General features: G+C 32.4%; 1 protein-coding gene across 2 annotated transcripts in view; it reads right to left on the reverse strand.

The window, feature by feature from the left end:
* The window catches only part of pcp4a (Purkinje cell protein 4a), an 81606-nt gene that overhangs the window by 5855 nt on the left and 59103 nt on the right, over positions 1–16648 (reverse strand). The window lies entirely within an intron of this gene.

The raw sequence follows: 16648 nt of genomic DNA on the forward strand, positions 1-16648 counted from the left end.
CTTAAACAATTTCAACTACATTAATAAGCTGTCTGTGAGGTGATTTCAGGTTCTTTTAAAGGTTTTTCCATGTGGTCTCTAATGCCCTCCAGTGGTCTAATAGTAAGACTATAGTATGTCCGAAAATGGACATTTTGGAAAAAAATTAAAAAATCATTCTAAATGGTCTTAAATACTTTCTAATACATTAATAAAGTGTCTGTGAGGTGTTTTCAGGTTCTTTAAAAGGTTTTTCCAGGTGGTCTTAAATGTCCTCTGGTGGTATAACAGTAAGACTCAAGTATGTCCGAAAACGGACATTTTGGACAAAAATTAAAAAATCATTCTAAATGGTCTTAAATACTTTCTAATACATTAATAAAGTGTCTGGAAGGTGTTTTCAGGTTCTTTAAAAGGTTTTTCCAGGTGGTCTCTGATGCCCTTCAGTGGTCTAATAGTAAGACTATAGTATGTCCAAAAATGGATATTTTGGACAAAATTTCAAAAATCATTCTAAATAGTCTAAGACCCTTTGTAGTATACAAATAAACCCTATGTGAGGTGTTTTCAGGTTCTTTATAAGATTTTTCCAGGTGGTCTCCAATGTCCTCTGGTGGTCAAACAGTAAGACTCCAGTATGTCTGAAAATGGACATTTTGGACAAAATTTTAAAAATCATTTTAAATGGTCATAAACCCTTGCCACAACATTAATAAACCCTCTGTGAAGTGCTTTCATTTTCTTTTAAATTCATTCCCAGGTGATCGCCAATGTCCTCTTGTGGTCCAATAGGAAGACTATAGTATGTCCAAAAATGGACATTTCCTCAAAAATTTTAAAATCATTCTAAATGGTCTTAAACGCTTTCTAATACATTAATAAAGTGTCTGTGAGGTGTTTTCAGGTTCTTTTAAAGTTTTTTCTAGGTGATCTCCAATGTCGTCCAGTGGTCTAATAGTAAGACTATAGTATGTCCAAAAATGGACATTTTGGACAAAATTTCAAAAATCATTCTAAATAGTCTAAGACGCTTTGTAGTATAAAAATAAACCCCATGTGAGGTGTTTTCAGGGGTTTTTAATAAGATTTTTCCAGGTGGTCTCCAATGTCCTCTGGTGATACAGATATAGGACTATTGTATGTCCAAAAATGGACATTTTGGACAGAATTTTAAAAATCATTTTAAATTGTCTTAAACACTTTCCAATACATGAATAAACTGTCTATGATGTTTTTTCAGGTTCTTTTAAAAGTTTTTCCAGGTGGTCTCTGATGCCCTCCAGTGGTCTAACAGTAAGACTCTAGTATGTCTGAAAATGGACATTTTGGAAAAAATTTTAAAAAATCATTCTAAATGGTCATAAACCCTTGCCACAACATTAATAAACCCTCTGTGAAGTGCTTTCATTTTCTTTTGAATGCATCCCCAGGTGATCTCCAGTGTCCTCTGGTGGTCCAATAGGAAGACTATAGTATGTCCAAAAATGGACATTTCCTCAAAAATTTAAAAATCATTCTAAATGGTCTTAAACACTTTCTAAAACATTAATAAACCCTCCTTGAAGTGTTTTCTTTTTTTTAAAAATGCACTTCCAGGTGGTCTCCAATGTCCTCTGATGATCCATATGTAAGACTATAGTATGTCCAAAAATGGACCTTTTGGACATAAATTTTAAAAATCATTCTAAATGGTCTTAAACAATTTCAACTACATTAATAAGCTGTCTGTGAGGTGATTTCAGGTTCTTTTAAAGGTTTTTCCATGTGGTCTCTAATGCCCTCCAGTGGTCTAATAGTAAGACTATAGTATGTCCGAAAATGGACATTTTGGAAAAAATTTAAAAAATCATTCTAAATGGTCTTAAATACTTTCTAATACATTAATAAAGTGTCTGGAAGGTGATTTCAGGTTCTTTTATAGGTTTTTCCAGGTGGTCCCCAGTGTCCTCTGGTGGTCTAACAGTAAGACTCTAGTATGTCCGAAAATGGACATTTTGGAAAAAATTTTAAAAATCATTCTAAATAGTCTAAGACCCGTTGTAGTATACAAATAAACCCCATGTGAGGTGTTTTCAAGTTTTTTATGAGATTTTTCCAGGTGGTCTCCAGTGTCCTCTGATGATAAAGATATAAGACTATTGTATGTCCAAAAATGGACATTTTGGACAGAATTTTAAAAATCATTTTAAATTGTCTTAAACACTTTCCAATACATGAATTAACTGTCTATGATGTGTTTTCAGGTTCTTTTAAAAGTTTTTCCAGGTGGTCTCCAATGTTGTCCAGTGGTCTAATAGTAAGACTATAGTATGTCCAAAAATTGAAATTTTGGAAAAATTTTAAAAATCATTCTAAATAGTCTAAGACGCATTGTAGTATACAAATAAACCCTATGTGAGGTGTTTTCAGGTTCTTTATGAGATTTTTCCAGGTGGTCTCCAGTGTCCTCTGGTGGTCCAATTCCTCAAATATTAAAAAATCATTCTAAATGGTCTTAAATACTTTCTAATACATTAATAAACTGTCTGTGAGGTGTTTTCAGGTTCTTTAAAAGGTTTTTCCAGGTGGTCTCTGATGCCCTTCAGTGGTCTAATAGTAAGACTATAGTATGTCCAAAAATGGATATTTTGGACAAAATTTCAAAAATCATTCTAAATAGTCTAAGACCCTTTGTAGTATACATATAAACCCCATGTGAGGTGTTTTCAGGTTCTTTATAAGATTTTTCCAGGTGGTCTCCAATGTCCTCTGGTGGTCCAATAGGAAGACTAAAGTATGTCTGAAAATGAACATTTCCTCAAAAATTTAAAAATCATTCTAAATGGTCTTAAACACTTTAGAATACATTAATAAACCCTCCTTGAAGTGTTTTCTTTTTTTTTTTTGTTTAATGCACTTCCAGGTGGTCTCCAATGTCCTCTGATGATCCATATGTAAGACTATAGTATGTCCAAAAATGGACATTTTGGACATAAATTTTAAAAATCATTCTAAATGGTCTTAAACATTTTCTAATACATTAATAAGCTGTCTGTGAGGTGATTTCAGGTTCTTTTAAAGGTTTTTCCATGTGGTCTCCAATGCCCTCCAGTGGTCTAATAGTAAGACTATAGTATGTCCGAAAATGGACATTTTGGAAAAAATTAAAAAATCATTCTAAATGGTCTTAAATGCTTTCTACTACATTAATAAAGTGTCTGTGAGGTGATTGCAGGTTCTTTATAAGATTTTTCCAGGTGGTCTCCAATGTCCTCTGGTGGTCTAACAGTAAGACTCCAGTATGTCCGAAAATGGACATTTTGGACAAAATTTTAAAAATCATTCTAAATGGTCATATACCCTTGCCACAACATTAATAAACCCTCTGTGAAGTGCTTTCATTTTCTTTTAAATTCATTCCCAGGTGATCGCCAATGTCCTCTGGTGGTCCAATAGGAAGAGTATAGTATGTCCAAAAATGGACATTTCCTCAAAAATTTAAAAATCATTCTAAATGGTCTTAAACACTTTCTAATACATTAATAAACTGTCTGTGAGGTGTTTTCAGGTTCTTTTAAAGGTTTTTCCAGGTGGTCATTGATGTCCTCCAGTGGTCTAATAGTAAGACTATAGTATGTTCAAAAACGGACATTTTGGACAAAATTTCAAAAATCATTCTAAATAGTCTGAGACCCTTTGTAGTATACAAATAAACCTCATCTGAGGTGTTTTCAGGTTGTTTATAAGATTTTTCCAGGTGGTCTCCAATGTCCTCTGATGATCCATATGCAAGACTATAGTATGTCCAAAAATGGCCATTTTGGACAAAATTTAAAAATCATTTTAAATTATCTTAAACACTTTCTAATACATTAATAAACTATCTTTGAGGTGTTTTCAGGTTCTTTTAAAGGTTTTTCCAGGTGGTCTACAGTGTCCTCTTGTGGTCCAATTGTAAGACTACAGTGTATTGTCTGAAAATGGACATTTTGGACAAAATTTTAAAAATCATTCTAAATACTCTAAGACCCTTTGTAGTATAAAAATAAACCCCATGTGAGGTGTTTTCAGGGGCTTTTTATAAGATTTTTCCAGGTGGTCTCCAATATCCTCTGGTGATACAGATATAGGACTATTGTATGTCCAAAAATGGACATTTTGGACAGAATTTTAAAAATCATTTTAAATTGTCTTAAATACTTTCCAATACATGAATAAACTGTCTATGTTGTTTTTTCAGGTTCTTTTAAAAGTTTTTCCAGGTGGTCTCTGATGCCCTCCAGTGGTCTAACAGTAAGACTATAGTATGTCCAAAAATGGACATTTTGGACAAAATTTTAAAAATCATTCTAAATAGTCTAAGACGCTTTGTAGGATACAAATAAACTCCATTTGAGATGTTTTCAGGTTGTTTATAAAAATTTTTCCGGGTGATCTCCAATTTCCTCTGGTGTTCCAATAGGAAGACTATAGTATGTCCAAAAATGGACCTTTTGGACATAAATTTTAAAAATCATTCTAAATGGTCTTAGACAATTTCAACTACATTAATAAGCTGTCTGTGAGGTGATTTCAGGTTCTTTTAAAGGTTTTTCCATGTGGTCTCTAATGCCCTCCAGTGGTCTAATAGTAAGACTATAGTATGTCCGAAAATGGACATTTTGGAAAAAAATTAAAAAATCATTCTAAATGGTCTTAAATACTTTCTAATACATTAATAAAGTGTCTGGAAGGTGATTTCAGGTTCCTTTATAGGTTTTTCCAGGTGGTCCCCAGTGTCCTCTGGTGGTCTAACAGTAAGACTCTAGTATGTCCGAAAATGGACATTTTGGAAAAAATTTTAAAAATCATTCTAAATAGTCTAAGACCCGTTGTAGTATACAAATAAACCCCATGTGAGGTGTTTTCAAGTTTTTTATGAGATTTTTCCAGGTGGTCTCCAGTGTCCTCTGATGATAAAGATATAAGACTATTGTATGTCCAAAAATGGACATTTTGGACAGAATTTTAAAAATCATTCTAAATGGTCTTAAACACTTTCTAATACATTAATAAACTGTCTGTGAGGTGTTTTCAGGTTCTTTTAAAGGTTTTTCCATGTGGTCTCTAATGCCCTCCAGTGGTCTAATAGTAAGACTATAGTATGTCCGAAAATGGACATTTTGGAAAAAAATTAAAAAATCATTCTAAATGGTCTTAAATACTTTCTAATACATTAATAAACCCTCCTTGAAGTGTTTTCAGTTTTTTTTTTTTTTAAATGCACTTCCAGGTGGTCTCCAATGTCCTCTGATGATCCATATGTAAGACTATAGTATGTCCAAAAATGGACCTTTTGGACATAAATTTTAAAAATCATTCTAAATGGTCTTAAACACTTTCTAATACATTAATAAGCTGTCTGTGAGGTCATTTCAGGTTCTTTTAAAGGTTTTTCATGTGGTCTCCAATGCCCTCCAGTGGTCTAATAGTAAGACTACAGTATGTCCAAAAATGGACATTTTCTCAAAAATTTAAAAATCATTCTAAATGGTCTTAAACACTTTCTAATACATTAATAAACTGTCTGTGAGGTGTTTTCAGATTCTTTTAAAGGTTTTTCTAGGTGGTTGTTGATGTCCTCCAGTGGTCTAATAGTAAGACTATAGTATATGTGAAAATGGACATTTTGGACAAAATTTTAAAAATCATTCTAAATAGTCTAAGACGCTTTGTAGTATACAAATAAACCCCATGTGAGGTGTTTTCAGGTTCTTTATAAGATTTTTCCAGGTGGTCTCCAATGTCCTCTGGTGGTCCAATAGGAAGACTAAAGTATGTCCAAAAATGGACATTTTGGACAAAATTTCAAAAATCATTCTAAATAGTCTAAGACCCTTTGTAGTATACAAATAAACCCTATGTGAGGTGTTTTCAGGTTCTTTATAAGATTTTTCCAGGTGGTCTCCAATGTCCTCTGGTGGTCAAACAGTAAGACTCCAGTATGTCTGAAAATGGACATTTTGGACAAAATTTTAAAAATCATTTTAAATGGTCATAAACCCTTGCCACAACATTAATAAACCCTCTGTGAAGTGCTTTCATTTTCTTTTAAATTCATTCCCAGGTGATCGCCAATGTCCTCTTGTGGTCCAATAGGAAGACTATAGTATGTCCAAAAATGGACATTTCCTCAAAAATTTTAAAATCATTCTAAATGGTCTTAAACGCTTTCTAATACATTAATAAAGTGTCTGTGAGGTGTTTTCAGGTTCTTTTAAAGTTTTTTCTAGGTGATCTCCAATGTCGTCCAGTGGTCTAATAGTAAGACTATAGTATGTCCAAAAATGGACATTTTGGACAAAATTTCAAAAATCATTCTAAATAGTCTAAGACGCTTTGTAGTATAAAAATAAACCCCATGTGAGGTGTTTTCAGGGGTTTTTAATAAGATTTTTCCAGGTGGTCTCCAATGTCCTCTGGTGATACAGATATAGGACTATTGTATGTCCAAAAATGGACATTTTGGACAGAATTTTAAAAATCATTTTAAATTGTCTTAAACACTTTCCAATACATGAATAAACTGTCTATGATGTTTTTTCAGGTTCTTTTAAAAGTTTTTCCAGGTGGTCTCTGATGCCCTCCAGTGGTCTAACAGTAAGACTCTAGTATGTCTGAAAATGGACATTTTGGAAAAAATTTTAAAAAATCATTCTAAATGGTCATAAACCCTTGCCACAACATTAATAAACCCTCTGTGAAGTGCTTTCATTTTCTTTTGAATGCATCCCCAGGTGATCTCCAGTGTCCTCTGGTGGTCCAATAGGAAGACTATAGTATGTCCAAAAATGGACATTTCCTCAAAAATTTAAAAATCATTCTAAATGGTCTTAAACACTTTCTAAAACATTAATAAACCCTCCTTGAAGTGTTTTCTTTTTTTTAAAAATGCACTTCCAGGTGGTCTCCAATGTCCTCTGATGATCCATATGTAAGACTATAGTATGTCCAAAAATGGACCTTTTGGACATAAATTTTAAAAATCATTCTAAATGGTCTTAAACAATTTCAACTACATTAATAAGCTGTCTGTGAGGTGATTTCAGGTTCTTTTAAAGGTTTTTCCATGTGGTCTCTAATGCCCTCCAGTGGTCTAATAGTAAGACTATAGTATGTCCGAAAATGGACATTTTGGAAAAAATTTAAAAAATCATTCTAAATGGTCTTAAATACTTTCTAATACATTAATAAAGTGTCTGGAAGGTGATTTCAGGTTCTTTTATAGGTTTTTCCAGGTGGTCCCCAGTGTCCTCTGGTGGTCTAACAGTAAGACTCTAGTATGTCCGAAAATGGACATTTTGGAAAAAATTTTAAAAATCATTCTAAATAGTCTAAGACCCGTTGTAGTATACAAATAAACCCCATGTGAGGTGTTTTCAAGTTTTTTATGAGATTTTTCCAGGTGGTCTCCAGTGTCCTCTGATGATAAAGATATAAGACTATTGTATGTCCAAAAATGGACATTTTGGACAGAATTTTAAAAATCATTTTAAATTGTCTTAAACACTTTCCAATACATGAATTAACTGTCTATGATGTGTTTTCAGGTTCTTTTAAAAGTTTTTCCAGGTGGTCTCCAATGTTGTCCAGTGGTCTAATAGTAAGACTATAGTATGTCCAAAAATTGAAATTTTGGAAAAATTTTAAAAATCATTCTAAATAGTCTAAGACGCATTGTAGTATACAAATAAACCCTATGTGAGGTGTTTTCAGGTTCTTTATGAGATTTTTCCAGGTGGTCTCCAGTGTCCTCTGGTGGTCCAATTCCTCAAATATTAAAAAATCATTCTAAATGGTCTTAAATACTTTCTAATACATTAATAAACTGTCTGTGAGGTGTTTTCAGGTTCTTTAAAAGGTTTTTCCAGGTGGTCTCTGATGCCCTTCAGTGGTCTAATAGTAAGACTATAGTATGTCCAAAAATGGATATTTTGGACAAAATTTCAAAAATCATTCTAAATAGTCTAAGACCCTTTGTAGTATACATATAAACCCCATGTGAGGTGTTTTCAGGTTCTTTATAAGATTTTTCCAGGTGGTCTCCAATGTCCTCTGGTGGTCCAATAGGAAGACTAAAGTATGTCTGAAAATGAACATTTCCTCAAAAATTTAAAAATCATTCTAAATGGTCTTAAACACTTTAGAATACATTAATAAACCCTCCTTGAAGTGTTTTCTTTTTTTTTTTTGTTTAATGCACTTCCAGGTGGTCTCCAATGTCCTCTGATGATCCATATGTAAGACTATAGTATGTCCAAAAATGGACATTTTGGACATAAATTTTAAAAATCATTCTAAATGGTCTTAAACATTTTCTAATACATTAATAAGCTGTCTGTGAGGTGATTTCAGGTTCTTTTAAAGGTTTTTCCATGTGGTCTCCAATGCCCTCCAGTGGTCTAATAGTAAGACTATAGTATGTCCGAAAATGGACATTTTGGAAAAAATTAAAAAATCATTCTAAATGGTCTTAAATGCTTTCTACTACATTAATAAAGTGTCTGTGAGGTGATTGCAGGTTCTTTATAAGATTTTTCCAGGTGGTCTCCAATGTCCTCTGGTGGTCTAACAGTAAGACTCCAGTATGTCCGAAAATGGACATTTTGGACAAAATTTTAAAAATCATTCTAAATGGTCATATACCCTTGCCACAACATTAATAAACCCTCTGTGAAGTGCTTTCATTTTCTTTTAAATTCATTCCCAGGTGATCGCCAATGTCCTCTGGTGGTCCAATAGGAAGAGTATAGTATGTCCAAAAATGGACATTTCCTCAAAAATTTAAAAATCATTCTAAATGGTCTTAAACACTTTCTAATACATTAATAAACTGTCTGTGAGGTGTTTTCAGGTTCTTTTAAAGGTTTTTCCAGGTGGTCATTGATGTCCTCCAGTGGTCTAATAGTAAGACTATAGTATGTTCAAAAACGGACATTTTGGACAAAATTTCAAAAATCATTCTAAATAGTCTGAGACCCTTTGTAGTATACAAATAAACCTCATCTGAGGTGTTTTCAGGTTGTTTATAAGATTTTTCCAGGTGGTCTCCAATGTCCTCTGATGATCCATATGCAAGACTATAGTATGTCCAAAAATGGCCATTTTGGACAAAATTTAAAAATCATTTTAAATTATCTTAAACACTTTCTAATACATTAATAAACTATCTTTGAGGTGTTTTCAGGTTCTTTTAAAGGTTTTTCCAGGTGGTCTACAGTGTCCTCTTGTGGTCCAATTGTAAGACTACAGTGTATTGTCTGAAAATGGACATTTTGGACAAAATTTTAAAAATCATTCTAAATACTCTAAGACCCTTTGTAGTATAAAAATAAACCCCATGTGAGGTGTTTTCAGGGGCTTTTTATAAGATTTTTCCAGGTGGTCTCCAATATCCTCTGGTGATACAGATATAGGACTATTGTATGTCCAAAAATGGACATTTTGGACAGAATTTTAAAAATCATTTTAAATTGTCTTAAATACTTTCCAATACATGAATAAACTGTCTATGTTGTTTTTTCAGGTTCTTTTAAAAGTTTTTCCAGGTGGTCTCTGATGCCCTCCAGTGGTCTAACAGTAAGACTATAGTATGTCCAAAAATGGACATTTTGGACAAAATTTTAAAAATCATTCTAAATAGTCTAAGACGCTTTGTAGGATACAAATAAACTCCATTTGAGATGTTTTCAGGTTGTTTATAAAAATTTTTCCGGGTGATCTCCAATTTCCTCTGGTGTTCCAATAGGAAGACTATAGTATGTCCAAAAATGGACCTTTTGGACATAAATTTTAAAAATCATTCTAAATGGTCTTAGACAATTTCAACTACATTAATAAGCTGTCTGTGAGGTGATTTCAGGTTCTTTTAAAGGTTTTTCCATGTGGTCTCTAATGCCCTCCAGTGGTCTAATAGTAAGACTATAGTATGTCCGAAAATGGACATTTTGGAAAAAAATTAAAAAATCATTCTAAATGGTCTTAAATACTTTCTAATACATTAATAAAGTGTCTGGAAGGTGATTTCAGGTTCCTTTATAGGTTTTTCCAGGTGGTCCCCAGTGTCCTCTGGTGGTCTAACAGTAAGACTCTAGTATGTCCGAAAATGGACATTTTGGAAAAAATTTTAAAAATCATTCTAAATAGTCTAAGACCCGTTGTAGTATACAAATAAACCCCATGTGAGGTGTTTTCAAGTTTTTTATGAGATTTTTCCAGGTGGTCTCCAGTGTCCTCTGATGATAAAGATATAAGACTATTGTATGTCCAAAAATGGACATTTTGGACAGAATTTTAAAAATCATTCTAAATGGTCTTAAACACTTTCTAATACATTAATAAACTGTCTGTGAGGTGTTTTCAGGTTCTTTTAAAGGTTTTTCCATGTGGTCTCTAATGCCCTCCAGTGGTCTAATAGTAAGACTATAGTATGTCCGAAAATGGACATTTTGGAAAAAAATTAAAAAATCATTCTAAATGGTCTTAAATACTTTCTAATACATTAATAAACCCTCCTTGAAGTGTTTTCAGTTTTTTTTTTTTTTAAATGCACTTCCAGGTGGTCTCCAATGTCCTCTGATGATCCATATGTAAGACTATAGTATGTCCAAAAATGGACCTTTTGGACATAAATTTTAAAAATCATTCTAAATGGTCTTAAACACTTTCTAATACATTAATAAGCTGTCTGTGAGGTCATTTCAGGTTCTTTTAAAGGTTTTTCATGTGGTCTCCAATGCCCTCCAGTGGTCTAATAGTAAGACTACAGTATGTCCAAAAATGGACATTTTCTCAAAAATTTAAAAATCATTCTAAATGGTCTTAAACACTTTCTAATACATTAATAAACTGTCTGTGAGGTGTTTTCAGATTCTTTTAAAGGTTTTTCTAGGTGGTTGTTGATGTCCTCCAGTGGTCTAATAGTAAGACTATAGTATATGTGAAAATGGACATTTTGGACAAAATTTTAAAAATCATTCTAAATAGTCTAAGACGCTTTGTAGTATACAAATAAACCCCATGTGAGGTGTTTTCAGGTTCTTTATAAGATTTTTCCAGGTGGTCTCCAATGTCCTCTGGTGGTCCAATAGGAAGACTAAAGTATGTCCAAAAATGGACATTTTGGACAAAATTTCAAAAATCATTCTAAATAGTCTAAGACCCTTTGTAGTATACAAATAAACCTCATGTGAGGTGTTTTCAGGTTCTTTATAAGGTTTTTCCAGGTGGTCTACAGTGTCCTCTGGTGGTCCAATTGTAAGACTACAGTGTATTGTCTGAAAATGGACATTTTGGACAAAATTTAAAAAATCATTCTAAATAGTCTAAGACCCTTTGTAGTATAAAAATAAACCCCATGTGAGGTGTTTTCAGCTTTTTTTAATAAGATTTTTCCAGGTCGTCTCCAATGTCCTCTGGTGATACAGATATAAGACTATTGTATGTCCAAAAATGGACATTTTGGACAGAATTTTAAAAATCATTTTAAATTGTCTTAAACACTTTCCAATACATGAATAAACTGTCTATGATGTTTTTTCAGGTTCTTTTAAAAGTTTTTCCAGGTGGTCTCTGATGCCCTCCAGTGGTCTAACAGTAAGACTATAGTATGTCCAAAAATGGACATTTTGGACAAAATTTTAAAAATCATTCTAAATAGTCTGAGATGCTTTGTAGGATACAAATAAATTCCATGTGAGATGTTTTCAGGTTGTTTATAAAACTTTTTCCAGGTGATCTCCAGTGTCCTCTAGTGGTCCAATAGGAAGACTATAGCATGTCCAGAAATGGACATTTCCTCAAAATTTAAAAATCATTCTAAATGGTCTTAAACCCTTTCTAATACATTAATAAACTATCTGTGAGGTGTTTTCAGGTTCTTTCAAAGGTTTTTCCAGGTGGTCTCCAATGTCCTCCAGTGGTCTAATAGTAAGACTCTAGTATGTCCGAAAATGGACATTTTGGACAAAATTTTAAAAATCATTCTAAATAGTCTAAGACGCTTTGTAGTATACAAATAAACCCCATGTGAGGTTTTTTCAGGTTGTTTATAAGATTTTTCCAGGTGGTCTCCAATGTCCTCTGGTGGTCCAATAGGAAGACTAAAGTATGTCCAAAAATGGACATTTTGGACAAAATTTTAAAAATCATTCTTAATATTCTAAACCCTTTCTAGTGCATTAATAAACCCTCTGTTAGATGTTTTTGGGTTCTTTTAAATGTTTTTCCAGGTGGTCTCCAGTGTCCTCTAGTGGTCCAATAGTAAGACTATATTATGTCCAATATGGACATTTTCAACAAAAATTTACAACTCACTCTAAATGGTCTAAAACCCTTTCTAATGAATTGATAAACCCTCTGGAAGGTATTTTCAGGTTGTTTATCAGTTTCTTCCAGGTGGTCTCCAATGTCCTCCGGTGGTCCAATAGTAAGTCTAGACCATGTCCTCTGAAAATAAACATTTTTGTCATAAAATGTAAAAACATTTTCTAAATTCAGTGAGTAATACAGTCTGTGGATTCATAGTGTTGAATTGTTGTGTTCTGGTTCCAGACTCACCCCTTCTGGTCAAAGGTTGGAATAAATACATATAATAATATAGTAATATAATAATTGGACATTTGTGGTTTTTGTTGGATAGGAATATGACCAAGTAGCATTTTTAGTTAAATGTAGTTGAATAAAAAGCACAACATTTGTCTCTGAGATGTAGAGGAGTGAAGGATAAGGATAACTGTTAAAAAAAAAACACATTTCTTTTTAACCCCTGGTGCTGATGCTGTGACGTGATCAAACAGAACGCAGATGAGACCAAAACAAGAGGAAACGTTGACTTTCATTAGATGTGGTTTCAGTTGTGGCAGTGAAACAGATGGAATAAGACGTCCCTCTGTTCATGACTCATTTAGTTTAAAGGTCAGCTGTTCAGTGAAGCCGTGCAGCTCAGGGTTTTTCCTGCATAAAGAAACACCAGGCGACGCTTTGATTCATGGAAAACAAGAAATAGAACTTTATTGATACATCTGTTGAATGACGACATAACTGTGCTAAATTTGGTTTGTCATTTGATCCATTTTTCATCGACACTGTCTAAACTGTTGGACATGATCAGTAAATCTGAGATCACAGTAACACTGAGTAACAATAAAACCAATTCTTATACAACTGCTGTTCCCAAACTGAGAATCTGGACCCAAATGGAGCTGTTTGTACTGGGTCACCAACTGTCGGAGTTAAATACAGAACAATAATAAACTATATGGATTCAATTTACTAATTAAAATGTGAAATGTAGAGGATACATAAAAGATGTAACAAGAAAAAAACAAAACATTACAAACACAAAAAGATGACAATTATGTAAAATATGCAACCAAAAAAGAGAAAACATGAAGAAAATCCCATAATAGGTGTAAAACTAAGACACTAGAAAATGAAAATAACACAAAAGATGTAAATAAGAAGAAAACAACCTGAAAATGAGATAAAATGTGACAAATCATAAAAGGCTAAATAAGAGAAAAAAATAGTGATAATATGAAAATGATGTAAAATGACAACAGACAAATATGATGCAAAACATGGAAGACATAAAAGAAAACCCAATGCAAAAGATACAAGATGAAAAAGAAGGAAAAAAATGATGTAAAAGTTACAACATGAAAATGATACAAAATATGTGATTAGATATAAAAGACAAAACACTGAAAATATGAAAATAATAGAATGAGCTCATGAATCGCCTTGTATGACACAGCAGCACTTATGGCATTTAGTGGACTATAAGTACACAACCCTATCCCCTAACCCTAGCCCTAACCCCAACCGTAACCCCAACCCTATCCCTAACCCCAACCCCAACCCTAACCCTATCCCTAACCCCAACCCTATCCCCAACCCTAACCCTATCGCTTGCTCCTAACCCTAACCCCAACCCTATCCCTAACCCCAACCCTAAACCTAACCATATCCCTATCCCCAACCCTAACCCCAACCCTATCCCTAACCCTAACCCTATCCCCAACCCCAACCCTAACCCTAACCCCAACCCCAACCCTAACCCCAACCCTAAACCTAACCTTATCCCTATCCCCAACCGTAACCCTAACCCCAACCCTAACCCTAAACCTATCCCTATCCCCAACCCCAACCCTAACCCTAAGTGTGTGGTATTTGACGTGGTGTGAACATACATGTGGAAATCTTATCATGCGTACAGATAACACGCTAATTAAAAGTGGCGTGTATATTCATACGATTTCTTGATATAACGTTGGAAAACAATGAAAATCTAAAAGACACAACAAACCACATGCGTAAACACATCAGAGAAAAGCAAGACGTAAAAGATGCGACGAAATGAAAATAATGTACAAGTAAATGACACAAGACAAATGTGATGTAAACAAACAAAAACAGACAAAATGCAAAAAAAAAAAAAAAAATGAAGACATCAGAAGGTGGATGGAAGATGACAAGATGGAAAAGATGGAAAAGACAAAATAAAACAAACACAAAAGATGCAATAAGATTATAAATGCAGGAAAATCCATAAAAGGAGGTGATTTGAAAGACATAACGAGAGCGAATTTATGCAAAATAAGTAAAACATAAAAATTTGTAAAAATTTAAAACAAGATGTAAAAAAAAAAAAAAAAACATAACATGAAAATGATGTAAAATTAAAAGACACCAGACAAAAGTGAATAAGAAGTAAAAGACAAGAGGAAAACAAATACACATTTAACAAGATGACAAAAAAAAGAGGTGATATAAAAATCCTAAAATATGAAAATGACGTCAAACTAAAAGATGTAAAAGACGAGAGAAAAAAACGCAACAAGATGAAGACAACGATACAGAAGATGAAAAAAGACAAACATGATGTAAAAAAAGAAAAGAGACTCCGACACATGGTTTGAACAGTGGAAGAGTCTGAAAAAATGTCAACATAAAGGAAATTAAAGATGAATTTTTCATTAATTTGGGACCAGAGGAGATGTAACATTTTCTGAATAAGCTGCAAATATTTGGGAACCACAGTCGAACAGTTTTAACGCAGCATCAGTTGATTAGTTTGTACATACACTATGTGGACAAAAGTATGTGGACACGGTGAATTCAGGTGTTTTTTTTTCTAACAGGGGTCTGGGATACAAAACAATAATTAATATCATAATACAGTTTTATATTGGGATAAATATCATTGCATTCATTAGTTTGGTTTAAATGATCATATTTGCTTCTAAAATACCTCAGAAATGGTTTTTGTTTAATTTCTCTCAACATTTTTTTTAATCAATTACCATGATTTTAAATGTTCTACCTCAAAATTTCTAAAATATTTTTCATTCTCCGACTGTAAATAATAATTTTCTACCACATCTAACCATCTACTTTCTTCATATCTCACTGAGGAAGAAAAATCTGTCATTAAACTTTAAGGAAATATTGATGTTTATATTACATTTTTACTTGCTTTGTTAATTATTTTGTTCATTTTGTTGATTATTTTGTTAATTTTTTACTTATTTTGTTGATTATTTTGTACATTTTGGTGTTTGTTTTGTTCATTTTGGTGAGTATTTTGTTAATTTTCACTTATTTTGTTGATTATTTTGTTCACTGTCATCAATTTGTTGATTATTTTGTTCTTTTTGTTGATTATTTTCTTCATTTTTACTTACTTTGATGATTATTTTGTTTATATGTCATTAAATTTGTTGATTATTATTAAGGAAATATGATGTTTATATCTTATTTGTATTTATTTTTTATTTATTTTGTCAATTGTTTTGTTCATTTTGTTGATTATTTTCATTTTTATTTATTTGTTGATTATTATATTCTACCACTAAATTTCTAAAATATTTTTCATGCTCTGACTGTAAATAATAATTTTCTACCACAACTAACCACCTACTTTCTTCACATCTCAGAGGAAGAAAAATCTCCCATTCAACTTTAAGGAAATATTGATGTTTTTATTTGATTTTTAATCATTTTGTTGATTATTTTGTTCATTTTTTTCCCAATTGTTTTGTTTATTTTTGCTTATTTTGTTGATTATTTTGTTCACTTTTGTTCAATTTGTTGATTATTTTGTTCTTTTAGTCCATATATTTTATAAACATCAATATTTCCTTTTATTATTATATATATATATATATATATTATAAATATATATATTATATTCTGACATTTGTCATTATTGTTTTGTATCCTAGACCCCTGTTAGAAAAGAAACACCTGAATTCAATGTGTCCACATACTTTTGTCCATATAGTGCAGGGGTGTTAAACTCATTTTAGTTCAGTTCCACATTCAGCTAAATTTGATCTGCAGTGGGCCGAACCAGTAAAATAATGACATAATAATATATAAATAATGTCAACTCCAAACTTTCCTCTGTGTTGTAGAGCGAAAAAAGTAAATTGACATTATGAAAAGGTTTACATCGACAAACTATCCTTTCAAAAGATGTGAATAACATGAACAAACTGAAAAAATAAGTGTAATTTTAACAATATTCTGCCTCAGTTTATCATTTCCACATGTACATTAGAACTTACAGATCACAGTGGATCTACAAACACAAAACATTTAATAACAGGCAGAATATTATTAAAATTGTACTTATTTCTCTTAAGAC

The sequence above is a fragment of the Sphaeramia orbicularis genome, chromosome 14, assembly GCF_902148855.1.
Source record: "Sphaeramia orbicularis chromosome 14, fSphaOr1.1, whole genome shotgun sequence".
Classification (NCBI taxonomy): Eukaryota; Metazoa; Chordata; class Actinopteri; order Kurtiformes; family Apogonidae; genus Sphaeramia; species Sphaeramia orbicularis.